The following is a 26,534-nucleotide window of genomic DNA, read 5'->3' as shown; positions in this document are numbered from 1 at the left end:
ATTTTTTACGTCGTTTTTCTTCGACTATTTGGGATTATTTTCTTCGAATACAAGATTTATTTTATAACTTCTCTGGCTCTAGTTAAATTTCAAATTTATTCAGACCACTCTTGATTGAATTGGAAATTTTCGTCTTTAATGCATGATTTAAAGTATAAGGGATGAATATTGGTAAACGCTCTGGGTGTTTGGTATTTCGTTAAATTATTGATTTTAAATTCATAAATCAGCTCATTTCAAGTTTTACATTTGATGTTAAATAAAACGCAATTATAATAACAGATTCAGAAAGTAAATAATATTTATTTATTCAGAACGTCCAACAGAAGAAGCTATAATATACAAAACACATTAAATAATAAAAAAAAAGTTTAATGCGCTTCTAATTATATGACAATATAAAAAAATATAAAAAAACGAGAGTAAGATTAAATAAATTTCTTTATAATGTATAGGCATCGCAATATTATTCATTTGAATGATTAATAATATTAATTGTTAAAAATTAAAGTGTGATAATAATGACACTTAACCGATGATTATGGGTTCAAACCTGGGCAAATACCACTGAATTTTGATGTACTTAATTTGTTATTATAATTTATCTCGTGCTTGACGGTGAAGGAAAACATCGTGATGAAACATGCATGTGTCGAATTTCACTGAAATTCTGCCATATATGTATTCCACCACACCGCATTGGAGCAGCACCGCATTTGGCGGAATAAGCTCCAAACCTTCTCCTCAAAAAGGGAGAGGAGGCCTTAGCACAGCATTGAGACATTCACAGGCTGTTACTGTTAATAATGCAAGAACGAAAGTTAGCAATACTGTTATGAGTGATGTCTAAATCTTTGGTGATGCAAAGGATGTCTGCAACGTATAACTTCGTCAAGCATACATCCCATGTGGCAACTTTGTATGCTTGGGTTTTATATGGATACAGTTCTGTTGACTGTTTCTCGGAAATCGTTTTCCTGGAATAATAAATAACCTACATATGTAAATTCCGGGTGTAAGCTATCGTAGTTTTTTTTTTAATTTATCATATATTTACAACATTATTATATACATTCACTGTAATGTTATTTGGATATAAAATTGTGATTGTTTAATCATTTCATCATTTCATCATGACTGCCTCGTTAATCTAGTGGCTTGATATAAGGCGCTGAGTTCAATTCCCAGGTCGGGCTAATAAAAAGTTATTAGGTTTTTCAGTCAGAAAAATCTCAGAAGCAGTCCGGGGTCTGGAAGTTGGAAGTATGTACACTTTCGTGACTCGGAAAGCACGTAAAGCCTTTGGTCCTGCGCCTGAACTCTTTCCGGTCGTGTCGGATTGCCGTTCCATCGGATTATGAGAGTTAGGGAATAGAGAGTGCACCTGTGTTTGCGCACACACTTGTACACTATAATATCTCCTGCGTAGTTGTCTAATCTCTCTTGAGATTATTATTAATGTTATTTAGATAAGAAATAGTGATTGTCTAATCATTTTAAATTTTCTTAATAATTCGTTTAACTTGGACTTATAAAGAAAAGTATATGAATTATTAAGAAATTAATAACAAGAATGTCTTAGAAGATATCCTTCATGTATTTTATATATGATCGTAAAATTAACTTTTTACTATTTATACCTCCAAAGTAAGATTTTACTAAACAAACCTGTAATACATAGATAGATTACGAGAAATGTATCTTGTATCTAAGGGCTAGGATCCCCTGCGATGTAAGCCTAATAAATATTGGTATATCATTATTGACGCTTAATACGCGAGCGTATTAACGTTTAATATAAAAATAAACCTACTCGTAAATAAAGGTAGATTTAAATTTGGAATAGCTTGTATATAAAATACGATAAGATTACTAAGATTAACAAAAAAAAATATGCAATTACTTTTAGAATATATAAGACGTTTTAATTATTATTTATATTATATTTCTTTCTAATTGTTATTTTTTTTTTTTTGGTATAGGGAGCAAACGGGCTGAGGACTGACCTGATGGAAAGTAACTGTCTTCGCCCGTGAACATCTGCACCGGAGGGCTTGCAGCTGCGATGCCGGCCTTTATTTTTTAGTAAAAGCTGCATTTGATATGGAAAAGCAGGATCTACTGTCACATACATTTTGATGCTTATCTCAATATTAATTGTAACTGGCTAAGTGAGAACCGAAATAAATATTTCATATTTATTATTACACGTTAGCTACGAATGAAACATGGTGGCTCCCCCATCTGTCAATCTGTCACACTTGTCACTTTTCATACAACAGTTATTGTGGTTTCGGCAATCTCGGAGATGACTCGTATCAAGGGCTCGATGTTTCCATTTACGATGCGCCATTTCCCGAAAGAATTGCCGCAGTATTATTACAATGTTGTTTTATGTGAAACTTTTATTTGTTTCTTGTTTCTATCATATACTTACACTATATCGTGCCAGCCTCGAGTCTAGTGACTAGCTTATATAGCTGCAGCTTCCGAGGTTCTGGGTACCAAACCCGTGTTTTCAGTAACAAAACGCAGTTTAAGCATAGGCAATGTTAACATTCGCGTACCTCATATAGCACGTGAAGTCGTTGATTCTTACTCTGAATCTTCAATGGTCGTAACGGATTATTAACTCGGATTATGAGAGTAAAGGAACAGAGAGTTTTACTGTTACTTTACTTTAACATGTAGTAATTTGTTTCTTTAACTATCAGAAAGCATCTCTCTCCTCTCTCCTCTACCAAAGGTTGCCTGGAAGAGATCGCTGTTTTAGCGATAAGGCCGCCTATTGTACATTTTTCTTTTCTTTGTTTTTGTTTTACTCCTATTATTTTTGTCTATATTGGTGTGCAATAAAGAGTATATAAATAAATAAATAAATAAAGCAAAAGTTACAGTCAAATTAATACATTAAAAAGGCTCTTGCACACCGTTTTTCCAGCACTTATTCAATAGACCTGCTAGTTATTTTTAACTTCGATTTATAGCTATGTTCTTATTTCCTCAATGTAAATAATTTTTATGTTAATATTGTAGTCGCTTTTATAAACTAAATCTCAACATCTCTGTACAATCAGTTCGCTTATGGAATTCCTTACTTACTATATAAAGATATGACCAATTCGTTACTGTTTTTAAAATAATTAGCAAGTTCTTAAATAGCTCATTAATAGCCTTTGCAAATTGTATATTTTTTACTGGCCATATATATCTTCATATATAAATAGAAAGCTTAAAAATAAAATTTATGCTGAAAAATAATGTAAAATAAATGCGGCCCCGTAAATTTGTTCTGTGAATTTTTGGATATCTTACCTTTCCAATTCTGGAGGGCCCCTCCCCTCCCCCCTGCCGTCAGTTAGCAAAGATCAAATAGATTAAATAAGTGCCTTTCTGTTACTGCTATTTTAAAAATGATGTGATGAGTTTTAATTAAGCAGTTTTTCTAAGGATTATTTTATTATCGATCTTTAAAAAGTTTATTTCGCCTTTGAAAAAAAAAAGTTTCACTGAGTTTCTTACACCGGTTCTTCTCAGGTCTGAGGTGTTTCTTTCCGAGCTGAAACTTAAAATAGTATACAGACCTGGAAGATATAAAGGAGGTGGCCTTAACGCTAAGACAACAATGATAGTGGGAAGAAATAAGAAAGAGAAAAGTATATAATGTACATTATACAATTATATTTTATATATTATATAATATAATATATTTAAAATATATTATATAATTTTATATATTATATAATATATTTTATATAATTGTATAATGTATATTATATACAATTTTATTTTATATTAAATTTTCACGTTTAATTTTCGAATACCTACTTTAAAGTGCCATTGAATTTTACTATTCAGAAAATATTTATAGTATGTTGGGGTAATGCCAGATCCGGAGAATACAGATTTTGGTGGTTGGAAAACAACATGTCTGTAGAGGTTTATTAAATAAAGAATACAAATCTTGAGCGCTCTGGAAGTCGCAGGTTTAATCAGGCTCAGCCGTTCAAGCGTCTGATCTAACTCATTTGTTTATATAAAAAGAAGGAGGATTTCAAACGAATATTTTTTATGGAACTTCGCTTTTAGAACGTTCGAATAGCGTTAAAGTTTATCAGATAGGAGTTTATCGGAGGATATAAAAACGGGACAGTTTCCCGCAATAAATCACCCTGACGCCCCGTCGGTACACTTGCCCACTTTGTCAGGTGATTTTCGTGAAAAAACACGTTAAATTTTTATTCATCTATCGTTTCGTAAAACTTGGAGAAGTCAATTATAGGCAAAACACGAAAATATTTTGATATAAATGGCGAAAGAAATAATGTAAGACTGTGTAATTCGTTTGTTGAAAGTCAACAAACAAAAAGATATTATTCTTAAATTTAAAATTTTCATTTCAAAATCTAAGACAAAAGAAATACATTAAAAGAAATTAAATAATTTGTACTGAATATCCATCTTTCCCATCAACTACATAAATGATAGGTAGAACTTATGTTATTATGTCTTGCATTACGATTTCGGTTTTATTTATTTTTCAGTTTTATTATTCTGCAATACTAACAGTAACTGAAAAATGTATCCAAAGAAATTAGTCTAATAGTATATATCTGAATCTTCAAGAAAAGAGGTTAATCGTCTCTTAAATGCCGACGACACTAGCAAGCCCTTCATTGTTGCAGATGTCCTTGCGGTGGCGATGGTAGCTCATTTTCCATCAGGTGAGCATACTGCTCGTTTGCCCTCTCTTACATAAAAAAATCCTTTATTTATGAATAAAATAACTTTGGTCCCTTCTGTTGTAATGATTATAGTTTCAGCAATAAAACGGTAATGGTGACCATGAGGAGAAACGGCCAGCGCTTATCATCTATCTCTTCCTTTGCAATTTATCTCTGACAGACGATTACGGCCATCTTTGTTATAATCGTCTTTATTGATGTAATATTTCTTAAGATTAAAAGGAAAAGTCGATGTTTTCTTAGATTTACTGGAACTATTACACTTAAAGATAAAAGGTCAGATTTTTTATTTGTTTTTCCCGATTCACGATAAAGCTACCGTTCCGATGAATATGGAACTTTCAATTTATTATAGTTGATCGTCTTTATATGGACTAATCCAAAAAGGCTACGTTGTATTCTAGAAATGTAAAGTTATACCACCAAAATGCTTGTAGCTTATTCCAACTCTTTTCCAATGCGGTTGGTTGGATACACATGTGACAGAATTTTATTGAAATTCTATATTTTGTTCAATAAATTAGGCAATGACACTCGTTTGCCTAGGTCATATCTCCTGTGCTAGGCTAACCCAGAGAATAGCTATCTAGGTAGGCTAGGCCTTATAGAACAGGAAGACATTATTATTATCGAAAATTTTCTCTCCCATTGGATAACAGGTTCCTCTACATATATGTAGGTGCTAGCTTGTGTCATACTATTACAAACAGTGTGTCATTATTATTAGGTAACTAAAAACTTTTAGCAACTTAGCAATTTCTGAACAATGACGCTTTTTACGTGTTACGGAATCTAGCTTACACAATCTATACTCTTATATAAAACAGTACATAAGTGTCTCTTTAATTATATGGTAGCGATAATGTCATAACGTAATAGACCAATTTTAATGTAACTTTCGAATAATTATTATTGTTGAATTATGGAGGGATTATATTAATAACATAATAGCTAAAGATCATTCATTGTAATGTATTTTAAAATTTTTCTGCTAATATTATTTATCAATACACCTCACGCGCCAATAATATATATAATTTATACAAAATAAAGTATTAAGTAAAAAATATAACCGTGCCCCGTGCACTATCGTGTCTCCAAATCATACTAAGCTTCCGTCTTAATTAAATTAATAAATCGTTTTAAGGACGTATAAAGTATGAGTAAAATGCGTATACCTAATATCTAAAAAAAATTCTGCAGTCTGTACTTGAGTTGCTAGCCAGTCAATTAGTTACAAAAAAAATAATCTTATTAGTAAAGCATATTAACCCTGTTTTTGAATATATGCTTGACAAAAATGCATTGATTGAATGATTGCTGAATCTCGTGTAGAAAATGAATAAGGAATACCGAGTTTCTTGCCGTTTCTTCTCTGTAGTATCCACATTCTAAACCGGAGAGCTTGATGATTCATAAGTACATGTAAAACTCTATTTGAATAAAAATAATTTGATTTGAATTACATATTATTTTATATGTATATTTAATTCAACCGCAGAGTTATATTAAAATAGTTGGAGTGGAAGCGTTAGATAGTGAAAGAAACATGAAAGATTGAGATAAGAAGTACAGTTAGGAAAAAAATGTTTTTTGTTTTTAAAGTTACCTTCTTATTTATTTCGGAAAAATTATCAAATAATCAATATTAATAAAACAAAACCGATACAATATATATGTATTTATAATATAATAATAATTGCAGAACAATTTCATAAAAATAGAACATAATTTAAGTAATTTTTTTTAATAATTAGTGTTGTTTTTTTAGTTGTTACGTTTGTCATTGAGCAAGTAAATTACCCAGCTTTGCAAATTAATCACCAAACAAAAAGAAAAGGTTAAATATTTTTATAAATGCACGGAATTTTTGGTTTGATGAGTAATTTATTTTCAAAATGTCAAACAAAAAATGGATACTTTAGTAAGCTATATTACCTTAATAAGATATAACGTCGTATACCGGTTGTATGGTATATACGGATTTATATATAGGTGGTATGTATTCACAATTATTTGTTTTCTTCTTCTTTTAAATGATAAATTACTGATAATTAACTCGTTATACTCGTACAAAGTTTATTAGTGGGACCGTGTAAATTGTACATGTATGTCTTATCGCGTTTAAAGCCTCGGAAACGAAAATGTTACCATCTATAGTCAGCTAATAAAAATATCTTTTACTCAAAAACCCTTTTGGATTGTCATGTTTTATTATTACATTTAACGTAAAAATATAACCGGTTCGGGCTGTAGATCGATTATTTTATGTAGATTCTACATAAAATAACCGACTCAATAGGTACTATTATGTATATTTATACACTACAGTATTATTATATATGTATACACACGTATCAATACGCTTGATCTATCTTTATATGCAGAGCTTTGTACATTTCGTTTCAATAAGTCCCAATAGCACTCCAGCGTCACGCGCACATGACGTTGAATTAATTTCGCAATGCAAATTGTCGATGGATTTGTTTTGACGTGAAACTGTATCACGGTTATATTCGATATTAATATTTATCAGTGTCCTGTCTTCGGGGCACTTCTTAGAATTTTTTTTTATGTAACATTGTTTGATTTTCTATGGATTTCGAAGAAATTCGGTGGTGGAAGCCTGTGTGCCCAATACATGTTACTTTTTTATGCGTAAATTGAAATAAAAGGTACGCTTAAAATAAAAAATGATGACGATGATATCCTCTTGAGCGTTTTTGAACACGGCGGCTAATCTTAGACTAGCCATTTCTACATAGTATAGTACAAACAGATAGTAAGTGGTTACCACCATAGACATCGGTATTGGAAGATATATTAACCATAATTTACATCACCAATGATGAACAAAACTTTTTGGCAAGACTTTGTGCACACCTCAGGGGAAGGTACCACACCCTAATTCTTTAATTTACCACTTAGTATAGCTTACATGTACAGTATATATATATAAGCGTTGGTTAATACTAACGACCTTCCAATTGTAAATAAATAAATAATAAAATAACATATTCAACATGTAAATGCACAACCATTACCATTGACCCTAGATAAGTGCATACTTTTGTTATATACGTCGAATATATAAACGCTAATAAAGTTTTTATCTGACCGTACCGGCCGGACATTTTCGGTTCCGGAAACGTTCGGTATCGGGCCGGAAACTTCATTCTTATTCGGACAGAGGAAGGTAAATGAAAAATTGTACCCGAGCCTTTATCTAAGAGGATAATATATCATTCGAAATGAACCAAAATATATTTATCATGTCCGCTGTATATTATGATATAAATGATACAGGAGAAACAACAAGGCAGTTTGTTTAGAGAAAGGTATCGAAACATATTGAAATATAATTTATTTAATAAAAACTATTACAAACATTTTCAATCAATGTAAGTAATCGTCTATTTGTTTTCTACTGCTCGTCAAAGGCTTTCTTTGCTCTTGAAGAGAAGCGAAACATGAAAATTAAAGGAGCTTGCTCGGGTTTGAACCCGCAATCTTCAATTAAAATTCATCAATACAATCATTTAAAAGTGTGGGAAGATATATAGAAATAGACTTAAAAATACAGAAAATTAACTAAAGATTAAAAAATTAGATATATAAAATCATAATTAATTACACATAAATAAAACCTATACATAAGTAATTACCAACATATGAATAAATTATTATTGACATCATACATATATTTACAATTAAATGTAATTTACATGAAAATGAATATTTATCACCAAAATCTCGTGTCGAGCAATTTGCTTTGTTTAATAATTATTTTTAGTACTTGGCAAATTGGTAGGTTTCATAAGCACATTAGTTTTTCTCTACATATAAAAAAATTAATATAATATATATAATTATCTGTTTAAGATTTCAAAATAAAGTAAGGTAATTTGAAATTGCGGGTTTCTAAACCGTTTAAGTACCATTGAATTTTCATGTGCCTAAATTGTATCGTAAGGAAACCTGCATTGCTCGATGAAATTCTTCTATATGTTTCTTAACATACCCTGGCGTGGTATGATTATATCTAAGCTTTGCTCCTGTATGAAGTTGCACAGCAGTGGACCATTAACAGTTTTATTTTAGCTTGTTTCTAATGAGATCTAGAAAAATTCTCGAACATAATTGAACAACTGCCCCCTTATTATTACAAAGATTAATCTCAATGGAATTTTAAATTAATTTTAATTTACTTGTTATTGTTCTGATGAAAAGTGATTAGAAATTGCATCAGATAACGGTGTTATTATATAATAATCGCGTGAAAGTAACACTGTGACTTGATTGCGGCATATTTTCATAATTTCCACGGTTAAATCAAGGTGTTTTTGAAACAATACAGAGCCGTTTACGCGCTCCTCATTTTGAAATTGAATAATTGATTCTATAATTTTATATAGTATTACCGTTATTTATATATGCATATATATACTATAGTTACATATAAGAACAAACTAAAGTTTTTCAAAATGATAAGCCTTGAGAAGAGAACAAATTACTGACTAATCGCTTAGATTGTCCCAGTTTACTTAAACAAATAAATTTTAGAACGCCACATAGACATCCTATTCGCTATTACACCTCTTGTGCCTCTACGCACCAGAATAGTCTCCGGCGCCAACTCCACCATCCCTCGGATATACAATAAAGCCAGACAAAACAACCAGCTTATCGATATAAACATAAATCCACTTAACACTTTACAAGTTAGTCATCAACGACTTGGTTCGTCAGTTACTATGAGTGTGAAAGTTGTACTTATAAATCGTTTTTTTTTTAATTCAGTATTAAATCAAGATTAATTTAAGCTGTATCTTACTAATGAAATTGAGTTATTATTGTATTTTAAGTCTTTATGTTTATTGATTTACATTTAAAACGTTTAAAATTATTTTAACTTTTATTATTAAGTATTTATTAATGAAAAGGACAGGTTTAGTGTATAGATATTAACTTCAAATTTAAATTTTAATAATGTATGCCTGTATTATAATTATATGTATGTAAGAATTAGTGTAAAAATCGCTAGCAAACCTAATTAATAAATATATACTAGTAAATGAGGAGATTATAAAAGTAATTAATTATTATATAAGTATCTGCACTTAATAAAACCCAGCTCCCATTTGGAGGAACTGAGTTATGTGGGATTCTTACCCACTAAAACCACTGTGATGGCCGTCCTCGGCACGGATTGGAGAGGCTGCGGGATCGTGTTGACATAACGCATCCGCGGCCTCTCCCGTGCTTTGCTTCGCTCGTGGCTCGGCGGAGCTCTCCTCAGGGGGCAAAGGTAATACAGCCCCCTCCCCCCACACTCCTCGCTAGTGCGTACGGCAGCGCGAGGCCATCCCGGCTGCCGTCCTCCTCAGGACCGTTTGAAATAAGAGACGCGAGGCCCCCACCTCACGTATCCACGGCCCCAGGGTTACGCCCTATCTTTTAAGCCCCAGGCGTCGGGGCTGTGGGAGGGCCGAGACGACACCGACGTCGACTCCGCCGAGCAGGATCGGTCCTTTCCCGTTCCCGCTCCGCGGTCTCCTTCTGGATCATGACGGACGCTACGGAGTCTCACAGAAGGAGGCTACGGCCCTCCAGGCCGATTCCCTGCGGAACATCGCCGACACGATTGCTCGCAGGGACAGGTCTTGTCCGACTTCGCGGACCAGGACCTCCCTCTCCACATTCCACGCGGGGCACGCCTCCAGCATATGCTGAGCGGTATGTCACCTCAGTGGTGGCAAATCACCGACGATTCGCGTCCGATCTTACACAGGTATTCTCCAAAACAATCGTGACCTGCGTCATTACCTGCGTAAGTCGGAAGGTGACTCGTCGCTTTTGTCTCATCCAGGCTTCGAAGGCTGTCAGGATCGCTCCAACGACGCGTTTGCACGCGTACCGTTCTTCGCAGAGGCGGTCGCGCCACGTCGCAAGAGCCCTGCAGTGTTCCCGCCGCTTTAACGCCTCGAGCGCACTCGGAGGGGGCGCGTTTCTACTATTCTGACGGAGGATGCGGGTCTGCTGATAAACCCTCGCATCTATATCCACCAGAAAGAATAGTAATTTGAAGTTATGGGCTATATAACATCAAGCTAGAACTTACGGAGGAATTATATAAAATATAACTATAAATGTCTAATTTCTCCACCCGGCTCGCTTTTGTAATTTGATTCCATATTGTTATATAATCAATAGTCTATATGACTATGTCACATATATACATGTACTATGTCACTCCCCGCTATAAACTCTCTTTGAAAAAAGATCAAGATGGCGGTCCGTTACTATGTAAAAGAGTAAATCAACTACTACTTTCGAATTTATATACATACATATAATAATACTTAAACAAAGTTCACTAATTTAAAATTAGAATTAAATTTTCAATACATTTAAATGCTGTAATGAAAATATATATAACTACACGCGGAAGTTAAGGCTGAACACAAAAATAAGCGGTTTTGTTTCATTTGCGTGCTTTACTAACATTACCATAAACCCCGATACACCGCCGGCCGAAAAAAGGTTTACAAAGTTGCAATATTTATTACTGAACTGATAAAAACATTTAATTTCCGTTTACCGTATCTCGAATATTCAAATTGTGATTTGTAAAGTTTTCAATATTTTATGGATGTGTTTTTTTTTGTATTTTTGATGTTTATAAGGGATATTTCTTTTTAGTTTTAAAAGCCTCATTTACAAATCAACAACAACGAAATAAATAACAAGCTATTACAATATTGTTGTATTAGAGGACATATTTTTAAACTCCTGTTAACAGTACGCACTTTTCAAGCAATTATATAATTCAATTTTTCAAAATAAAAATAATAATATCCTGGGACATTTTTCACACGAGGCCATCTAATCCCAAATTAAGCTTGTACACAGCTTGTACTATGGAAACCAGACAACTGATATACTACATATACTATTTTTCTTTTGTAAATACATATTTATATAGATAATTACACCCAGACTCAAGACAAAAAGACATGTTCGTGCACACAAATATCTGTCCTGGGTGAGAATCGAACCCACAACCTTCGGCGTGAAAAGCAAGCATCCACCAACCACGACAACCGGCTCGTCAAAATAATAATAAAAAATATGAGAGATATACAAGCACACTAAACGGGAAAGCCTGTATTGATAATATGTTCTTCCGTTACCTTTTTACTACAGAACTGCGAGGCGTCGTAACGATCTGCACCCGTACGTAGTTGACGTATCTAACGAAACGATTTGCTTCCTCGTTTCTGATACGCACCGCTAAGATCTGGAATACCCTCCCGACCTCCGTTTTTCTCACCACCTAAAATATACCTTCCTACCTTATCAATCAATCAATCAATCAATCAATCAACAGCCTATCGTTGTCCACTGCTGAACATAGGCCTCTCCCAAGGTGCACCAAAGCTCCCTGTCCTCCACCTTCCGCATCCAGTTGGTGCCCGCCACCTTCTTAAGATCGTCGGTCCACCTGTCTGGAGGGCGCCCTACGCTGCGCTTGCCGATTCGCAGTCTCCACTCTAGGACTCATCTGCTCCAACGGCCATCGGTCATACGACATACGTGACCAGCCCACTGCCACTTCAGCCTGCTAATTTTGCAAGCTATGTCGGTGACTCCGGTTCTTTTCCGGATAATCTCATTTCTGATCTTATCCTTCAAAGATACTCCGAGCATAGCTCGCTCCATAGCACGCTGAGCGACTTTGAACTCGTGGACTAGTCCCGCAGTTAGTGTCCACGTTTCGGCACCGTATGTCATGGCAGGTAAGACGCATTACTTGAAGACTTTCGTCTTCAAACATTGCGGTATAGACGACTGGAGGACTTGACGAAGGTTGCCAAATGCTGCCCATCCCAAGCAAATTCTTCGATCGGCTTCCTTCTCGAAGTTGTTCCTACCGACTTGTATTATCTGTCCTAGGAAGGTATATTCTCGCCGTATATCGGTCCCGGCACGACATGCCTATTGAACATGACCTTGGTCTTGTCCAAGTTTATACCGAGACCGACACACCGGGAAGACTCGCCTAGGCTACGCAGCATTTCGGTGAGTTGTTCCAGCGACTCTGCTATGATGACGATATCGTCGGCAAATCGAAGGTGTGAGATGTACTCGCCGTTTACATTGACTCCATACTCAGTCTAATCCAGCGTCTTGAAAACGTCTTCCAACGCGTTGGTGAACAGTTTCGGGGATATTACATCCCCCTGTCTCACCCCTCAGAGCAGTTGGATCGCCTTCGTCTTACAGTCCTGGATGTGGACAGTCATTGTAGCGGCGTTGTACAGACATCTCAGTACCTCGATATATCTCCAGTCGATATGACATCTCTGCAATGAGTCGAGCACTGCCCAGGTTTCGATGGAGTCGAAGGCTTTCTCGTAGTCCACAAATGCCATCCACAGCGGCCGATTGTTCTCTTCTGTCTTCTGTACAATCTGCCGAACAGTATGGATGTGGTTTACGGTGCTGTAGCCTGATCGAAAGCCGGCTTGCTCTGGGGGCTGGAACACTGCAAGTAGTCTGGCGAGACGGTTCGTGACGACTCTTGAGAACAGCTTATACACGTGACTCAGGAGGGAGATTGGTCTGTAGTTTTTCAAGAGGGTTTTATCACCTTTCTTGAAAAACAGTACCATCTCACTTCCGCTCCACGTTTCCGGGGTCTTGCCATGTTGGATGACGGAATTAAAGAGGCTTGCTAGCTCTTTCAGGACCGGAGTCCCGCCTGCCTTAAGCAACTCTGTTGTGATTCCGTACCCGAGGCCTTGTTGTTGACCTACCTTAGGGTACCTTCAAATCTAGAGTGAATAGGCATCTTCTAGACAAGCGCGCTCCATCTTAGACTGTATCATCACTTTCCATCAGGTGTGATAACAGTCAAGCGCTAGCTTATATATTTAAAAATAATAATAACAATAAATAAAATGTAAAATAAAGTAGTGGACTGTACCTAGTGGTGTCATTTATAAATAAATCAATGTCAACAAAAGACAAAAATAATTTTACTTAAACAAAACTGCGAGAAACAGGTATTATTCAAATTTCATGGTTCCGTGATGTGTACACATTTTGTGCAAGCTGTGTATTTCGTTAGAATTAACTTTCATGGCGAATTCCGGGTCGAATGAGCAAACGAAACTACAAATGAAGCCGCAGTATTGTTACTTGTCTTGATCTAAAGAACTACGAGCACGGACACGCGAACATTTCAAATTTCGAACCGTTACATTTAAATATATTTTTTTTAATTAATTTTTCTTTTTTCAGAGGAGGGGGGAGAAAGCAAATCTGAGGCACTATTATTTACCAGCATATCTGTTCAGCTTGACTAGTAGGGCTTTGTGCAAATTCGTCTGGGTAGGTACCACCCACTCATCTTATATTCCACCGCAAAACAGCAGTACTTGGTATTGTTGTATTCCGGTTTGAAGGGTGAGTACAGTAAACAGTAACAGTAACAGCCTGTTAATGTCCCACTGCTGGGCTAAGGTCTCTCCTCTCCCTTTTGAGGAGAAGGTTTGGAGCTTATTCCACCACGCTGCTCCAATGCGGATTGGTAGAATACACATGTGGCAGGATTTCAATGAAATTAGATACATGCAGGTTTTCTCACGATATTTTCCTTCACCGTCAAGCACGAGATGAATTATAAATACAAATTAAGCACATGAAAATTCAGTGGTTCTTGCCCGGGTTTGAACCCACGATCATCGGTTAAGATTCACGCGTTCGAACCACTGGGCCATCTCGGCTTTGAAGGATGAGTGAGCCAGTGTAATTACAGGCACAAGGGACACAACATCTTAGTCCCAAGGTTGGAGGTGCATTGGCGATGTAAGCAATGGTTAATTTTTGTTACAGTGCCAATACCATCAGGTGGTCCATAAGCTCGTCCGCGTACCTATACTATAAAAAAAACTTAAACGAATCTTAAACCTGAAATAATTAAATCAACTTTTTTTTACTTTAAAGATTCAGTGATCAGTCACGAGAAGATAACGACATATATACCCACATACATCACGGTACATAATGTATTATATATTGCCTTCCACTTACACCGAGCCAGTCATTCAATTTGAAATAGGCAAGCGTTTTTTACTTCACTTGGTGTTATAATACGAATTAAAAATATAAAACCGTGGGTATAAGTTATTATTCTATAAAAAAAACAATTATCACTATAATCATTGAACATGAAACAAATTATTGAATAAAAAAAATTTATTTGTTATTCCGATTATGGTTTTAATTATCAGCCGCTAAAGAGCGATCAGCGATTGTTTCGTAACTAATTTGCAAGTGTAATCAATGAGAAATTACACCGATTGTTAACATCGCGTAATGTAATAAATTGTAATCAAACGGTTCTTAATTTACAAGCGGAAGCGATAGCGGGAACATCGCTTGCTGTTGAATTAAATTTAATACGCTTTAATAAATATGTTTAATTAAAGGTAAGGCTTCCGATCGATTTTAGGCAGAATCAGGTAATGTATTTTTAATTTTTTTGCTAAAACATCTTAGGTAACATAATAAATGTGAAAGTGAGTTGGTTGTTTTCATGTTTTAACTAGTCAACAGTCCATCATGAAATTTTACATACCCTTTTTGGGGGGTACGGAAAAGATCATAAGCTAACCTAACCTAACACCTCCCTCCTTACACGCGGTCGAAGCCGCGGGTGGTAACTTATTTACTATATTATAACGAATATTACTTTGATAATGAAAACAATATAATAAAATATTAATCAAACTTTTGACTTCATTCAGTTAAACAACCAAATAATTTAGTTTATTTTGCCCAGTTCCCATTAAACGTTTTAGAGTATCGAGCAACGAATCGTACGCAACACATGCGAGTTCAAATATACAAAACGTTTTTTATTGCGTCACTTTTGAATTACGCCTCGTAATCAATTCTAATAATTAATTTAAGGCCTTAGCCCAGCAGTGGGACATTAACAGGCTGTTACTGTTTACTGTTACTGTTAATCAATTCTACCGTCCAAAAATAAATAAGTATATAAAATAAATAAGTATATAAAATAAATAAGTAAGCAAAATACACCGTTACACGTATAGACATCAGGCTTTAAAAATCGCTCATCGCTTAAAACTTATAACCCGGTCCAAGTTAAACAATCAATAATTAAATGTCGGTTGTCATGCGACTTGAAACGCATTGTTCTTAGCGACTGTTGCTAGGCGGTTGTAAGAATAGAAACGTGAAGTCCAGGTACTATTTCAAAGAAACTCTTCGTTTTGCCTACGGATCGTAGAGTCATCTACAAGCCGTAATTAAAAAGCTACCATTGGCATTACTTACGGATCCATTAGTATACTTACGGTACCATTTTGAAGTATCAATAAAAACATTTAAATATTTACTTTAAATTAAAACTAAAGCTAGCAGATAGTTAACATTGTGGAAGGAACATATAATTTCAGTAAGACTAGGTAACACTCCCTTCCTTGATAAATATGTATAATATAAACTGATCTTAATATTAAGTCTAAGACATATATATTCAAACAAAAATTTCACCATATATCCAAACAAAAATATATTATACCGTAAGCATAAGCCTATCGGAGACATTTTACTGAAAAGTATTGAACATTTTCACGGGCCTGGTATAAATTTTATTGCATAAATATTTGTTAAAGTTTTCTCATTTCCGCTAGTGTGTTTGTGTTCTGTTCTTCAATGAAATTACCGTCAGCGTGTTATTTATGATCGTAACTTCGGGAACAAACGTAATTACTTCGGCAAACTTGTATAAATACACTGTACACGTTAGTGTGCGTAGCGCATATGTAGTTGTCTTTAGATCTAGTGTTTTCCAGCTGTCCTGCCTCTGGATCTTCGACAACGGAGGATGGTTTAAGTATGCTATGTATTAAATATAACTAAGACCGGATTATAATGACTGGTCGGATACCATCCAAACCAGAGGAAACTAAAATCCCACTAAAACTACTAATAATATCAAGGAAGTCAACCGAATCATAAAGTCATCTGGGGACCAATACTTCTAACAAATTATCGCTTTATCGCAATCGAATCGAAGCGTGATCGTAGCCGTTTATACGCTTTCCTATTCTTTAATTTAATTATCGACTATTGGCATAAAAGCTAACGACTAAGTTTGGATTTGACACACCGGTATATGTTAATATCATATCGGTTCGGTTTTGATCCGAATAAATATAGAATAGACAAAGTTGGATTGGAATTGAATCGGAAACGTATCGTAATCGCTATATATTAGTAGAATTGGTCCCCAAGACTCTAAGACGTCAAAGTTTTTAATCCTTAAACGCAGTTTGTATTAAACATACACACACATAAAATGACAAGTCTGTAGATAGAATAGAAAATTAATTCAAAAATATTGAACTAAACTTAGTCTTATATATATTATAATTATCTACCTGATGTGTCTATATATGCAATAACATAAACAATGCTGCGTCTTCTTCTTTCGAATGACAAATCAATAATGACAGAAAGAGTTAATCATTGTGTAACTAAACAGCCGCTAAGCAACGTTTATAAGTAAGGCCAATATTACATAACCCCAGGAAATAGTATAGTTCCCAGGAAATATAAAAAAACTATAACTTCCAAACCATCGACCATGCGAACGAAATTTATAAGCTTGTAAACAATGGATATTAAAAAAACATATTCGACCTGTCGCGTTATGATAATAAGTAAATTTAATTGAATAAAAATTGTGGCCGTTTTTATGGCGTTCCCATAAAAATAGAGCCATAAATATCTTCTGCCTTCAACTATGACATACAGTTCAGGAACACGCGATGGTTTTTGTAATTGGCCTTGTAAAAATATAATAGTATCTCCAGGTTTGAAGGAATCTTATAGACAATATTATATCTGAATTCGAAGTAAATGTTTATAAAAGAATCTTTACCATGGTTTCGTAGCTTTAAGGTTGGCACGCTTATCCTAAAAGTTCTCTTAGCATTAGCTCTGTGTGACGATATTTTAAAATATGTATATTTCGTTAACCTTCAACCCTGAACATGATAATTTAAACCCGTAATAAATCTTAGGTGAGGAGACTTATTTATTTTATTTTATAAAATAGGTAGGCGGACGAGCATAGGGGGCAACTGATGGTAAGTGGTCACTAATGCCCATGGTCATTGGCATTGTAAGAAACGTTAACCATCTCTTACACCGCCAATGCGCAACCAACCTTGGGAACTAAGATGTTATGTCCCTTGTAATTACACTGGCTCACTCACCCTTCAAACCGGAACACAACAATACCAAGTACTACTGTTTTGCGGTAGAATAGCAGAGAGACTCTAAAACAAAATAAAAGGTTAATTTTATTTTTTTCTATAGATGTATAGATTAGTAGAAACACAATAAATATACAAAAAGAAATGTAGTATATATTAAAGCAAATATAAATATGTACCCAAACTACTACACTACGGCAAAAACGCCTTTCTGAATTTTGCCTTTATAGGTAATAAACCTTAATAGGCCAGAGGAATCCACTGTTTTTGTTTACAAAATTAAAATATTCATGGATAATGTAACATGCAATTTGTTTCGGTTAATTAGTACGATAATGTTTGTCCTTTAGACGACATTTCGTTTTGTCACGACTTCGCTGAGAAAATAATTACAAAGAAAATTTTACTACGCAATTTATTATACTTACGAATAAATCATTTTTTTATGGTTAATTTGAATTTAATTATTGGATTTTTTTTACTGTTTTCAATATGTAAAGTAATAGGCTGTGAATATCTCACTGCTGGCCTCCATTCTTTTTGGGCTACTTTGACTTGGAGCATATTCTACCACGATGCTCCAATGTCAATTATGTGTTGGATAAACATCTGGCATACTCTCATCAGACGCATGAGAGTATCCTCAAGATCCCTTCCTTCACAACCAAGCACGAGATTACTTATATACATAAAACAAGCGCTTGATAATTCAGTGTTGTCTACCCGGTCTTGAACCTGCAATCATCGATTAATATTTACATACTCCATCCATTTAATTTACTAAATTAGAGATATTTTAATATGCTTACCATATGTAAAACATAAAAAGCGTAAAGTATGTAATTAAAAATCGGATGTTATGGTTATAACTAATGTGGTTCCATATTCAGGAGGGTTTTATCGTAATTCAAGGTCGTGTTCTTTGTACCGTTTAGAATTTATGATGAATTGATGTTTTTTATAGTTTTAAAACCCGACTCGGACAATGTAAATTAGAAAAAATAAAATAAATAGGCCAAATTTCGAAACGCTTACTTATATGTCGATTAAAAATAAACTATTCCTTCAGGTCCATCATCAGATCAGTGAGATGAATCCTATTATAATTACTGTATTCTCTTCCAGATACAATCTAAGCAGATACTATTTATAATCTAACTTTACAAACACTGTGCTAGCCCTCCTCTCACTATACTAGTTAGCTAGTAGCACTATATCTTTAAAATACAATTTTAAATTGTTAAAAGCCAATGTTAATTATAGGAGTGGAATTTTATTATTAAAAGGAATACCTCGCTACCGGAAACATGTATTGACTTTTCGATTCGGAAACTTGCTCGAGTACACTGTCACTAATTATATCAAAGTTATGAATATTGACGAGCCTGTTGGCGTGGTAGGTAGATACTTGCCTTTCACACCGAAGGTGGTGGGTTCAGTTCCCACACAGGACAGAAATTTGTGTGCATGAACATGTCTGTTTGTCCTGAGTTTGGATGTAATTTATCTGTATAAGTATATATTTACAAAAGAAAAGTAGTATGTGTAGTATATCAGTTGTCTGGTTTCCATTGTACAAGCTCTGCTTAGTTTGGGATCAGATGGTTGTGTCTGAATAATGTCCCAGAATATTATTATTATATTACATCATCCAGAAACGAAACTGATTTGAATCATACAAACTGATTTAATAACTCACTCAATTACTCTTGAAAATTCAAATAACACACTTGAACACATTCAACAAATCACAAGTCACGCATATTTAATTACATTTTCTTTTCTGTCCACCAACAAAATGGCGGTTTTAAATTAGCGCGTCTTTTATTTTTTTAATAACGCTATAGGGTACAATGAATCTCTATATACAATAGACGTTTTAACATATTGTGACTGTAAGTATTACTTCGTTATTAAAAACGTACCGAAATCTCCCGTTTTAAAGTTACAAATAATGAGGGTGCTTACTATTTTATGGTAATCTATTTATAGATATTATAGTTGTATCAAAAAAGTTTATTTAATAAATGGTACGCAATAAACATCACTCTTTCACATTTATAAAATGTTTTGTATTGCTTAATGAATTTTATAACAATACAAATTAACATGATCAAATAGATAGTTTTATTGGTGGGACCGATAAATTGAATTTGCCAAGCCAGTTGGTCAGCACAAAGGCTGCGAAGGAAAGCGTCCAGCGAACTGTGTCGCCTCCGCGCGTTTCCATTGACACAGCACGGTATTTTGATTAATAAAAATTGACCTACCCTCTCTTTTATTGTCTTTATTACTTTATATTTGTATTTGTATTTATGTTCATAATTATATCCGTAACCGTAACAGCCTGTGAATGTCCCACTGCTGGGCTAAAGGCCTCCTCTCCTCTTTTTTTAGGAGAAGGTTTGGAGCTTATTCCACCACGCTGCTCCAATGCGGGTTGGTAGAATTCACATGTGGCAGAATTTCAGTGAAATTAGACACATGCAGGTTTCCTCACGATGTTTTCCTTCACCGTAAAGCACGAGATGAATTATAATCACAAATTAAGCACATGAAAATTCAGTGGTGCTTGCCCGGGTTTGAACCCACGATCATCGGTTAAGATTCACGCGTTCTTACCACTGGGCCATCTCGGCTTTTATTGTGTATATCGGCATAATTATATATTGTGGTTAAATATCGATAAATTTTGACCACTGCGCGAACTCTGGTAGAAAAGAAAATAATAAATTCCCCCTCCGAATGATCCCCCTCCTTCTCTTCTTGTATTAAATACGTTAGAGTCTCAGTATATATTTCGGGTAACCAATACACTGATAAATGAATCCCCAAACGCTCGAAGGATCAGCAAGAAACCAATAAGGCAGCATCATCTGAATAATAATAAGGTCTACATTGCACATACACAAAATAAGGAAAAAAAATAAAAGCTAAGACTAACAATTACCGAAGTAGTGATCGCTACTAGACAACTACACAAAAGGATTCACGACATATCGGGCCACTTTAATATTAAGCCAATTTATATAAGCTAATGAATATTATTCTTGTTCGAATAAGTATTATGTTTCGTATACGGTACAATGGACTCACTCTTGGATCTTTATCACATAACAAATGAACGCTTGTCCCTATAAATTGATAGTGGCTATTGTATATACTACTTTTCGGGTCGTAATGACCCCGGACCCCTGTCCACGACTACGAATAAAGCACCTGGAAACCTTTGTTCTACTGACATTACGTACTGCTAATAAAATTAACTTCAAATGACATAATAAAAAACCGGAAAATTGACGAAATAACTTCGGTAGATGTGCTGTAATTTAACAAATAACATAAAGGATGATTGAGTGCCGGAAACGACACAAAATTTTAGTCATAAATACAGAACATTGTAACAGTGTACGAGACATAAATATACTTTTTAAACGACCGGATTGCACATTCGATTCTTTCCTGGTGGTAGATCTTTGTGCAAGCTCGTCTGGGTAGTTACAATCCACTCATCAGATGTTCTACCGCAAAACAGCAGTACTTGGTATTATTGTGTTCCGGTTTGAAGGGTGAGTGAGCCAGTGTAATTACAGGCACAAGGAACATAATATCTTAGTTCCCAAGGTTGGTGGCGCATTGGTGATGTAAGCGATGGTTAACATTTCTTACAACGCCATTGTCTATGGCCGTTGGTGAACACTTACCATCAGGTGGCCCATATGCTCGTCCGCCTTCCTAATCTATATAAAAAAAAAATTAACCTATCATCATAATCCTAACACAGATATAAAATACATTTCATAGTACACACTTGGTGGGCTTTGGGCAAGCCCGTTTGGGCAGCCATTTAATCAACTCATCATAATACTTAGTATAATATTGTGTTCTGATATGAAAGTTGAGTCAGCCAGTGTAACTACAGGGACAAGATGGACAATGTGGAGGTTAGACTTGTAATATACCTAATAAAAATACCTATTGGCACAAATTTCTAAAAAAATTCACAAATTTCAAGTAACAACGGCAATGTTATGTTAGTTACCGTTGTCACTTGACAGCGGCAACTTGTGTGATAAATAAATTGATCGTGGAATGAGAGCTTGATAAGATAATGTTCCTTTCACCTAGCGCCCATTTTGAACTATAATCTCCAGCATAGCTAGTCCTCATAGTGGGCTAGACTAAGAGAAGGTCTTCTTCAACTTACCTAGCTCACCCATCATATCAAAACGTAACAATTTCTCATGAAATAACTTAAGATGCATATATTTTAAAACAAAAAATTCAATTTCAAATGCAATTGAATTTGAAATGAATAAAAAAACGAATTATAAACTAATTAAAACGATAACTGCGGAACAAAGAATCATAAAAAGATATACAATAGATACTTAATAGACCGACGTAACCCGTTCAACGGGTACTGAATTTTTTTTTAATAGTCAATTTATTTTTCAACCTCAAAGGAGTTATAAATTAAAGAGCGAGACAGGTGACATGGTCCAATAAGAGTAAAAGAGACAGTGAATATCCTGGAACCACGCTGGAACAATGGAGAACGATTTATGATCTTTCTGTTGCTATTGTTTTTAAAATTTACGTATATTAACTTTATATATGCCGTATGGTTGTTTGTGATGCAAATACGGAACAATATTTTCTGTTTTATTGTTAAAAAATAGGAACGGAAGCCATGTTGTCTTCGTTAGTATAACTAATTGTATGTCAAAAACAAAACAGTCATATTTAAATATTCAATTTTATTTTAGTTCAATTTTATATGTATCTATTTGTATATTTTGATTTTTTTTTCTTTACTCTTATATCCAAATATATGAGATTAATTGAGATGAGAATATTTTTAATATATATATGACGTTGTAAATGAGTTGCCATGATAGAAAATCTGAAAGACACCGATTATCAAAATATGGACATATGTTGCTGATAAATTATGTAGAAGGATGAGTATTATATAACAAGAGTGTTTAAGAAAAAAATACAAGAAACCTACTTCGCAGGAAATATGTAAAAAAGTAAAAGTATGTACATGAACATACTATTTAATATCTCCCAAGGAACGTCGACGATCAGTCAGACCTGCGATTCAAACCCATGACCATGGGATATGCAGCCATCGAAGCAAGTCGCTACACCAACGCGGCACTTCAACACTAAGTAACATGAAAATGATGAATGTATTATTAACGTCTTTGGTAATTACCGTAATACATCATAAACCTATTAGGCCGGGGTACTCGTGGGCACTTGTTCTCGCATTAAATTTAATAGAGCACAACAAACAAGTACTTCGCCAAATAATATAGGTATAAGGTGGAGACATCAAGTTTTACGATAATTATCCCTTATCTACTACGCGGTTAGAGTATTCTCACACGAAATTATAAACGCAACGTATTTTAAAGTTCCAGTTGATGAAATTATTCGGACTGGACTCATGGGCATGGATTGTAAAATTATGCTGATCACGTACGCCGAAGGACCGATGGCAATCAGATGATTCCTAGACTGATGAACCTGATAGAGGTAGGCGGACCCGACGTGATGCGGACCGAACACTGTACATCTTAGGAATGGACTTAAAGTTAATGTGAACAATTGAGATTGTATAACATGTAGCTACTTGGTTACTGTACAATCATTTGCCGGTCGAAGGAAATATTATTTGATTTCTATTTTTATCCTTATAATATTGAAATGCTATTACTAACATTAATTCAATATTAATAAGCAGTTAATAGGATTTATATAGGTTTGTTGTAGCCTGAATTCTTATTACCAACGTTGTCTATGGTTTCTATTATAAGGGATATTTGTTGCAGAAATATTGAAATTCTTAAAAATACTTCTTTGAAGATTATATATAATATTGGCTTTTATTGATATAATATATTTAATAAGAATCTAATATTATTTAAGAGTAACTAATATTTCATATTGCAAGCCAATTTTTCTTTTGATGGTATTACTTTGAAATAGAAATTGGCACTGCTTGACTACTTACCATTATTATACCGTCAATGCAATGATAGTCATAGATTACAGGTGTGATCTGACTGTAAGTACACTGGCTCAATTTGCATACCGAAACATAACAACACAACAATACAAATCACAGATATTTTACAATAAAATAACTTATAAGCTATATCCCTAAAATACATCACTATTGGAATTGAAAACGTGACGATGTCGTGCATCGTATGATAATGCCCTAAATAATTTTGGTGAGGTCGTAAAAGAAGAGGAGCGAGGCAAAACGTCTTAAGATAGATATTAGTACCAACTGTTTATTACTTTCTTATCTCGGTCATAAATCTTAAGATGCGGGTCCTATCACATCGCTCCATTAAGCCTATATACCATCAGGGGAGTATTATACTCTTAATTCCCGTTTAACTACATTGGTGGTCGAAGGTGTACTTGGGAACCAATAACCATTAAACTAACTAGTTTTGTATCAAGCATAATTTATTATTTGGAGATCTGCCTACTGCTTACATTATAAGAATATAAGCCATTGTTAATCTAGTAATATCAAGAAGAAGACTGGAAAGAGATGGGTATATGTGTGTTGATGACATATACTAGAAGGAAGTAATGTAGGATAGAGGAAGAATGAAACAATCCAACAAAAAATTCGATAAGGACACGCAAATAATGACATTGTTTTTTACGTAGCTGGGATGCCCCAATTGTTAGAATACATGCATCTTAATCGAAAATTGCGAGTTCAAATCCTGACAAACAACAAATGTGTTTTTGTGCTTATAATGTCTTTATAATTCATCTCGTGCTCGGTGACGTTAAACATCGTGACTAAACATGTGCTTGGTGAAATTCACTCAGATGTTTATCAAACAACCTGCAATAGACCAGCGTAGTCCTCCTCAAGAAATGAGTAGCCTTTTGCTCAACAGTTAGACAGTTATAATTGTTAAGTTATTGACTCTATCACTATTGGGACTAAGGCTTCGCAATTTTTTATAGCAACGTGATGGCAAGGTTCTTTTATTTAACAGAGAAGTCAATTCAAAATCGAAATTATTATTTTTTTATAATACAAAATAACATTAAATCTTTCGAACCTCGGTCTTTTCGGTAGATTCTCCGTGAATCCGTAACAGCCTCTGAATGTCCCACTGCTGGGCTAAAGGCCTCCTCTCCCTTTTTTGAGGAGAAGGTTTGGAGCTTATTCCACCAGTGCGTGTTGGTGGAATACACATGTGGCAGAATTTCAGTGAAATTAGACACAAGTAGGTTTCCTCATGAGGTTTTCCTTCACCGTAAAGCACGAGATGAATTATAATCACAAATTAAGCACATGAAAATTCAGTGGTGCTTGCCCGGGTTTGAACCCACGATCATCGGTTAAGATTCACGCGTTCTTACCACAGGGCCATCTCGGCTTTTTAGATTCTACTTAAAAGAAATAACAGGAAACTCAGTAGTTAGTTCGTTTCAACCAATTAAATAATATATAAAATCTTAATTAAATATTTTTTAATAATATATTGTATAATGATAATGTACATATACTATCTGCACTAATTAGTATAATCTAAATAACCTTAAGTAATACGACTTATTTATTATACGGCAAAGTGAAAATTAATTTTTGATTTGTGTCTCGCATTAATAAATATCAGACTCGGGTTCTTAGTGTACATATTCTTCTTACTAATTAATATTCATTAGAATAAAATATCACTATATTCTAATGAACCCTTTTCAACTAGTTCCTTTTATCTATTGTCTTATTTTGTTTGTAATTTCAATTAGCCGAGATGGCCTAGTGGTAGTTTTACTGGTGGTAGGGCTTTGTGCAAGCTCGTCTGGGTAGGTACCACCCACACATCAGATATTCTACCGCAAAACAGCAATACTTGATATTGTTGTGCTCCGGTTTGAAGGGTGAGTGAGCCAGTGTAATTACAGGCACAAGGGACATAAAATCTTAGTTCCCAAGGTTGGTGGCGCATTGGCTATAAGCGATGGTTGACATTTCTTACAATGCCAATGTCTAAGGGCGTTTGGTGACCACTTACCATCAGGTGGCCCATATGCTCGTCCACATTCCTATTCTATAAAAAAAAAAAGCACCACTGAATATTCATGTGCTTTATTTGTGTTTTTAATTCATCTTGTGCTTGACGGTGAAAGAAAGTTTTTTTCGTTCCTCGTGAGAAAACCTGCATGTGCCTAATTTCATTGAAATTCTGCCACACGTGTATTCTACCAACCCGCATTGGAGCAGCGTGGTGGAATAAGCTCCAAACCTTCTCCTCAAAATGGAGAGAAGGCCTGAGCCCAGTAGTGGGACATCAACAGGCTGTTACTGTACTGGACTGAATTATAATTTTTTATTATATCCAGTCATAAAAAAGTTAATCTAAATATGGCTTCATATTTATATCACAAATATTTTTTTTATTTTACATTGCATGAA

This window comes from Nymphalis io, chromosome 11, assembly GCF_905147045.1.
Source record: "Nymphalis io chromosome 11, ilAglIoxx1.1, whole genome shotgun sequence".
Taxonomy (NCBI): Eukaryota; Metazoa; Arthropoda; class Insecta; order Lepidoptera; family Nymphalidae; genus Nymphalis; species Nymphalis io.
This window is presented reverse-complemented; position numbering follows the sequence as displayed.